The following is an 8073-nucleotide window of genomic DNA, read 5'->3' on the forward strand; positions in this document are numbered from 1 at the left end:
ATGAAACTACTAAAAGAAAACATTAGGGAAACTGCAGGACATTGGTCTGGGCAAAGATTTCTTGAGTAATACCCTACAAGCATAGACATCCAAAATAGACAAATGGGATCACGTCAAGTTAAAAAGCTTCTGCAAGCAAAGGAAACAATCAACAAAGTGAAGACTCAACCCACAGAATGGGAAAAATATTTGCAAATTGTCCATCTGACAAGGGTTTAATAACCAGGATATGTAAGGTGCTCAAACAACTTAAGAGGAAAAAAAATGTAATAATCCTATTTAAAAATGGACAAAAGTTCAGCCAGGCGTGGTGGCTCACGCCTGTAATCCCAGCACTTTGGGAGGCCAAGATGGGCAGATCACAAGGTCAGGAGATCGAGATCATCCTGCCTAACATGGTGAAACATGTCTCTACTAAAAATACAAAAAAAAAAAAAAAAGAAAAAATTAGCCAGGTGTGGTGGCAAGTGCCTGTAGTCCCAGCTACTCGGGAGGTTCAGGCAGGAGAATGGTGTGAACCCCGGAGGTGGAGCTTCCAGTGAGCCGAGATCGTGCCACTGCACTCCAGCCTGGGCAACAGAGCGAGACTCTGTCTCGGAAAAAAAAAAAAAAAAGACAAAAGTTCTGAGTAGACATTTCTCAAAAGAAGACAAACAAATGGCAAAAAGGTATATAAAAAATGCTCAACATCACTGATTGTCAGAGAAATGCAAATCAAAACTAAAATGAGATCATCATATTCTAGTTAGAAAGGCTTTTATCCAAAAGACAGACAATAACAAATGCTAGTAAGAATGTCAAGAAAAAGAAACCTTTACGCTGTTGGTAGGAATGTAAATTAGTATAACCACTATGGAGAACAGTACATAGGCTCCTCAAAAAACTAAAAATAGAACTACCAGATGATCCAGCAATCCCATTGTTAGGTATATACCTAAAAAGAAAGGAAATTAATATATCAAAGAGATATCTGCATGCCCATGTTTATTGCAGCATTGTTCACAAGAATCAAGATTGGAAGCAACCTAAGTGTCTATTAACAGATGAATGGATAAAGAAGATGTGGTATATACACGTAATGGAACATTGTTGTGCCATAAAAAGAATGGAATTCTGTCATTTGTAACAACATGGATGGAACTGGAGGTTATTATGTTAAATGAAATAAGCCAGGCACAGAAAGACAGACTTCGCATGTTCTCACTCATCTGTGGGAGTTTAAAAATTAAAACAATTGAACTCATGGAGATAGAGAGTGGAATGATAATTACCAGAGGCTGGAAAGGGTGGGGAACGGGGGGAGGGGGAAAGTGAGGATTGTAATTGGGTGCAAAAATATAGTTAAATAGATTAAATAAGATACAGTATTTAATAGCACAATAAGGTGATTACAGTCAACAATAACTTACAGTACATTTTAGAATAAAGGAACGCAATTGGAATGTTTTTCGCACAAAGAAACGATAAATGCTTGAGGTGATGGATAGTCCATTTACCTAGATGTGATTATTACACATTGTATGCCTGTATCAAGATATCTCATGTAACCCATAGATACATACACCTGCCATGCACCCATACAAATTAAAAATTGTAAAAAGTCCACTTACTTACATAGGTGGAATGTGATTGTTTTTTGTCAGTGATACAAGGGGTGAGCATTCATAATATTATTTCCATAATTATTACTTTGGCCACTGGACAGAATTGTCTTCAGTGGCCAATTAATATATTGAGGATGGTTTCACTTGTATGGAAATCATGTCTTTTTATTTTTTTAATTGAGACAGGGTCTTGCTGTGTTGCTCAGGCTGAAGGACAGTGGCATGATCATGACTCACTGAAGCCTTGAACACCCGGGCTCAAGTGATCCTCCTGCCTCAGCATCCCAAGTAGCAGAGACTACAGGTACATGCCACCACACCTGGCTAATTTTTAAGTATTTTGTGGAAACAGGGTCTTGCTATGTTGACCATGCTGGTCTCGAACTTCTGGCTTCAAGTGATCCTCCTTCTTTGGCTTCCCAAAGTGCTGGGATTATAGGCATAAGCCACTGAACCATTCTGGAAATCATGTCTTGTTATGGGGCAATTAAGGCATAAAAATTTAACCAATTTTTGTATTACATTAGTGGAATTATTGAAATAAGTATGAGGTAATAAGAAAAAGACAAATCTCCTACCCCTATAGAAAAATAATAATGTAAGTGAGTGTATCTCAAAAGAAAAGATAATGAGAAGAAAGACATGAAAAGTGTTCAACTTCACGAATGTTGAAAGAAATGCAAGCTAAAACAATCATAGCTCCTCTTGCCCATCAACATTAGCAAACATGAGGGCAGGACAGTCTCATGCACTTTTCGTGGGCATGTGCATTAGCAGTATTTCTGGATGTTCGTATGACAATATGCATAAAAATTTTTGCATACTCCTTGACTTGGAAATTATATTTCTAGAAGTGTGTCTTAAGGACATAATCATAAATGTCTGCAAATACACCTATAATTTTTAGTCTAACATTGTTTATAATTGTAGGGGAAAAGGGAGAAATAAGGTAATGTCCAGTAATGGGTTAATGATAAAGTAAATCAAGTCAGACTCATAAAATGAAATTTTAGATGGTTACAAAGTGTCATATTTGAGAAGTTGTTAATGATAAATTAAGCGAATACAATGCCAAGTAAGATATATACAACATGATGCTCATTTGTGTATCTATCTGTATAATTATTATAATATATGTTTATTTAATGGAAGAACTAGAGGAATGTTGTCTAAAGTATTAAATGTCTTTTGGTGATTTTTTCTTGTTTATTTGTACTTTGCAAGTTTTCTGCAATATATATGCAACATTATTTTTACTTCTTAATAGAAATTTACAAACTTAAGAATAGAGAGAGCAGTATAATGAACTTCTGTGTAGCTATTCCTCCCATTTCAACAATTATCTACTACACTTCTTTAAAAAGAAAAATGAAAATATTTTTTTAAAGTACAATTACTCAGAAACCATTGTGCTCAAACCTCCTGGAGCAACTTATTAATTGTAATTCTTTATAAAGAATTTGTTATATTTTCCCTTGAAAAACGTCGTGTTTCCACTGCCAAAGTCCTGGTTTTCAAAGCTTCGGCCTACTCACCAACAATGTTTGTATGAGAAAGCTAAAAGCATTTCAGTGTTGTTAATGAAAAAAGTAAATCAATAATGTGATTTCTTATTTTTCTATTCCAGTAAGAAACACATAGGTTTTCTGGCAGTTTATTACTATTTCTTTGAACACATAAACAAGAAACGTAAGAACAGTAAGATCTAAAAGGTGATGTAGCCAGCCGTGTGTGTGTGTGGGGGGCATCTCTTTTCATCTAGTTTAGGGATCAGGGCAGAACTTGGTAAAACACATTTCAGTAACAGGGCTGTCTCTCTGCTCTGCAATCAGTTTTGGGGGCACTTTCATTCTTGAGTTCAGAATTTGAAATGTAGTCTGTGCTGTGCAAGGAGATGTTTATAAGGAGCTTGTAGAAGAAGGTAAGAATCAAGGGTGCTCCGAAGGATTAGGTGCCTACATGCCCAAAAAAAGGCTCCTGTGAGTTTAAGTATTTTCCTCATTGAAGCATAAAAGACACAAAGAAGTGCAACAACCACCATTCAGTGTATTTCCAACTAAAAACCTCACCTCTAGATTCCTGTGTTTCTACTGAGCTTTAAAGGCACATTTTTCACACTGTGTGTTAGTGGGAGTGTGTGCATTTTGATGGACTAACCCCTCTGGTGAACTTCAATGTGTGCTATTTTAAAAAATCCTGGATAACTTACTTTTGGAAAGTGGATATTGTTTATTTCTTTAATTTCCACAAGGCCCAATGCTGTGGTTCCAATACACTGGGTATAACTGGACCATAAAAATAATAAATGCATGACAATATGAGTATAAACATAATACATGTCCTGCATTCACATGGCAAATTGTCAATATCCATTGACATTTGTTCTTATGGCATCTATTAAGGCCACACCATATTTATTAACTTTGGTTTGATTACACTGCTCCATTAACTTGGTAATTTCATTACAGTTTAAGAGGGATTTTAGCTGCCAGATTTAGTTTAAATTTTATGCAAAAGTCCAGAAGTCCTTGGGCAGTGAACACATTTTATATAAATCAAATAAATAATTAATGAATGAGAGCTATTTCAGAGAAGCAGAAAACAACAGAATCAGGATCAGATAACTTTTTAATAACACATACTGAGAAACTGTTCATAGAGATTAGAATCCTAAAGCTGTGTCAGGTATATTCATATACTTGTTAGTCAAATATTGTCATGTAGAAATATCCATGTCAGAGGGAAACATCGCTTCAGTCACAAAATTGGTCTTCAGCTCACATAGACTGTGAACAACAAAGAGAGATGCTTACATGGGGCAATAGGATGAGTAAATTTGCTTGTTTCTGAACTCATTTTAAACACGATATGGCAGATATTTGATGAGTAAAATGCTTCCCTGATTAAAAAAAAATCCTATAAAAGTTGCCAAAAGAACTGGTTAGGAGTGAATATATTGGGTAAGGGCCTCTTTAGCATGTAGTCAGTCTCATCTGTAAAATATAAAGATGTCATTCTGTGTTATTTTAGTTACTATCTATTGACAAATCATAGATTACACCTAGGTTTGACCTTTCTGTTCTCAGCCCACTTATTTGTTTAATTTATTGTTCTCTTTGAAAGCCCTTAGAACAAAAAAGAAAAAAAATGTTTTCAAAGCCTTGAAAACAAATGAGTAAACACATGTTCTACTTATCATTTGTCAGACTGAACAAAGCTCTTTGGATGTGCTCAACAGCTTTTGGAGGAAGACAAACACTATCAGTGAAATAAATGAACAATTTCATTGGGATCAGAAAGTTTCAACAGAAGCTATTAATTTTTATGAGCATTAACTCTGACAAAAATCTATGTATCTGTAGGCTCCCCCACCATATTAACATCAAGAATAAAGAATCAGGCAATTCAGATGAAAATTGTAGCATATGGTAGGGTCTTTAAAATGGTGGGAAGATAGGCCAAAAATTATGTTTGTAAATTTCTGAAATGATTTCCAGAAATGCATTACAGGCTAAGTGCTTTATACAGTATGTATTGTTAGCAGGTGTTGTGAGCACTTTATTTCTTACACACAATGCTGACATTTTACTCCTTTATACTCTTTAAGGGAACAAGCAGCATAATTGGAATTCCTTTGAGAATGATTTGTTAGTTATTTTGGACCTTTACAGGGAGTAAATGGTAAATAAGAGCTGAGTTTTTGGACATTAGTATCTATTGGTTGAGCAGATTATACTGTAAATTTTAAAAAGGAAGGGCAATTTAGGCAATGATACTAACAGCTGCACGGTTATTGTGTAATAGTGGCCCACCTGGGCTGAATTGTGAATTGCAAAACAAAGCTGAATGCTTTCAATTCCATGATGTATTATGCTACAAGGGAAGCTCTCAGCTAAGCAAAATGTAGAGCTACTGTCAGACCATTCCTCTGCCAAATTACTACTGCACTGAAAAATGACTACAGTGATATCACTTGGTGAGATCATCACAGTCTACTTCTCTTAATGTTTCCATCATTTCCGATCCCAATTTTACATCTCAGTAATTTATTTTCAGTAATGAAGTGTTTTCTCCTCCTTCACTTTGGGAGAGCATATACTACATTAAAAAAAAACTTATTCAGCTATTTGAGAATGAAAATACATGCAGTTTCCTCCCTCCATCATGAGCAATGTAATAAGTGAACAATGTCTAGCTAATGAGTTACTTGTTATGATTTATACTGGTAATGTGCAATTATTTTAAACATAGAAGAATGTTCTTATAAGTGGATTAAACGCAGCGAACATAAGCCTTCTTGTACTTAAGTATTTACTACCAAATGATGTGACTGATTAGCTTTGTTCAAGTTGACTCACAAAGAAAAAAAAAAAAAGATTCCTACATCTCCATCAAGATCCTGACTTTTCATTTCTCTAATTTTCCTCCATACTCTATAGTGTTGAAGAGAATAATGGAGGCTTCTCGAAACATGAATTCTTAGAAAAGGAAGGAGTTGAGACATAGGGAAACCATGTGGTCTTGCTGTGAATCATTACAGATATGAGCCAAAGAAAAGTTGGGCATGATACCAAGCATTGTTTTCTTTCCAGGTTTTTCTAAATCTGGCCGAGTTTTACAAACACTTCAGGGGAAGTTCAGAGTTCTGCATTTTATTCCTAGATCTTTCATATGACCCTGAGAAGTCACTTAAGCTTACAGATGTGGGGGAGATGGATTTTAAGCCACCTTTCAAAATCGATCTGTAATGAAAGATATTCATTTGGATGCTTTCTCTTCGTACACACTCAGACGAATGCATGGAAACAGTGATATTGTATTTTGATGCAAAGAATAACTCAATTTTTAATAAAGTGAATGGCTGCCTGCATACATTTGTTAATCAGTTTTCTCTTTACTTGTTTTCTTCCAGTAATGTGGTTTCCATTATACATTTCAATTCTGCTTCATTGCTGGTAAGCATCTGTTTTAAAATACAGTTAAAAATTGGTACTCTTGGTCCAATTCCAAGGGACAAAATCAACAGGAATAAGTAATCCCACAGCCTTAAGAAGAACCTTCTTAACCATGGAAAGAAAAGCAATAAGTACTAAACTTTGAATAAAAGAGCCGTAAATGAGTCTGGAAGCCTCATTTACATTGTAATGTGCATACCAGCATGATGTCATTATCAATTAGTGTGAGTATTTTCTAACAGCCATCTATTCGGAGTATGTAGTCATTTAGTTTATGGTTATGATTGTAGTGTGTGTGTGTTGGTATCAGAGAGAGAACACTAAAGCAGCAATGTCCATGGCAAGTAGTAATACTGAAAAAATTTATGCCAGTCATGAATCAGTCCTCCTTCATTTAATATTATTTATTGATAGGAGGTAGGTAGAGTACCTCAATAATCCATGTGTGTTGAATAGAATAATAAAAATCCAGATGTAATTTAATCTTTCTACTGTATGAGTTAAAGCAATAAATAAATATATGTGTATTCTTTTTTTGTCAGTCCTATCACAGTGTAATTTTTTTTCTTTGGGATTTTGGAAAGCTATCGTTATTGTTGAAACTAATATTTCATTCTCTGTGTTTTGTCTTGCTCGATCAATTTCATTATGTTTCAAGACTACTGGTGCATGGACTAGTGTAGTCTGAGGTGTGAGGTGAGACTGTTCTCTTGAGTTTTGGGTTTATTCTTTATAACTCTGTGAGAATAAAGGGCATTTGCATGGACATTCATGTGGAGGTGTGCAGCGATTTTGATGGAGCAACTATGCATCCTAGGCCTGGTTTCTTGCTTTTAGACTGTCTTTTAAAATTAAATTTCTTTTATTTCTACTTCCTTCTGTACATATGCTCTGAAATATTCCATAGATTTTTAAAAAAATCCTGTTCGTTGTTGCATTTCCACATATAAATTCATCCCAATGATTATTAAATATTTTCTGTTTTGTGAATTCAGAATACAACTATGAGAGCTGAGACTCACGAATGAAAGGTATCCAGGTTGTTCATATATTTGTGGAGAGTATTTCTCAGTGATATTATTGAAAAATATAATGGGTTGTCTGAGAAATGTGCATGTTGCTTAAGAAAAAGAAAATGCTGGAAAATGGTGCTTGGTTTACCTGTACAGTAAAGTACAAAATAGTAAACAAAACAAAGCAAAACAAAAAAGCAACAACACCTTGTTTCTGGACTCTGCTGTAAGCAGGCTTTTTTTTTTTTTTACCTGAAAGGCTCTGTGTGTGTGTGTGTGTGTGTGTGTGTGTGTGTGTGTTTTCGGGACAGCGGTATCTATCGGTCTCCGGGCTGTCAGAGACAAAGGGAGATTGTAAAGGCTCTGTGTGTGTGTGTGTGTGTGTGTGTGTGTGTGTGTGTGTGTGGCGGGGGGTAGGGGGGCACACGGGAGGGGGCAGGCATCATTTCCCAGGCATTTCTCATGAGGTGCTCCTGGAAAGCTCAGGGTGCAGCTGGGATC

Source organism: Mandrillus leucophaeus, unplaced genomic scaffold (genome assembly GCF_000951045.1).
Source record: "Mandrillus leucophaeus isolate KB7577 unplaced genomic scaffold, Mleu.le_1.0 Scaffold327, whole genome shotgun sequence".
Lineage (NCBI taxonomy): Eukaryota > Metazoa > Chordata > Mammalia > Primates > Cercopithecidae > Mandrillus > Mandrillus leucophaeus.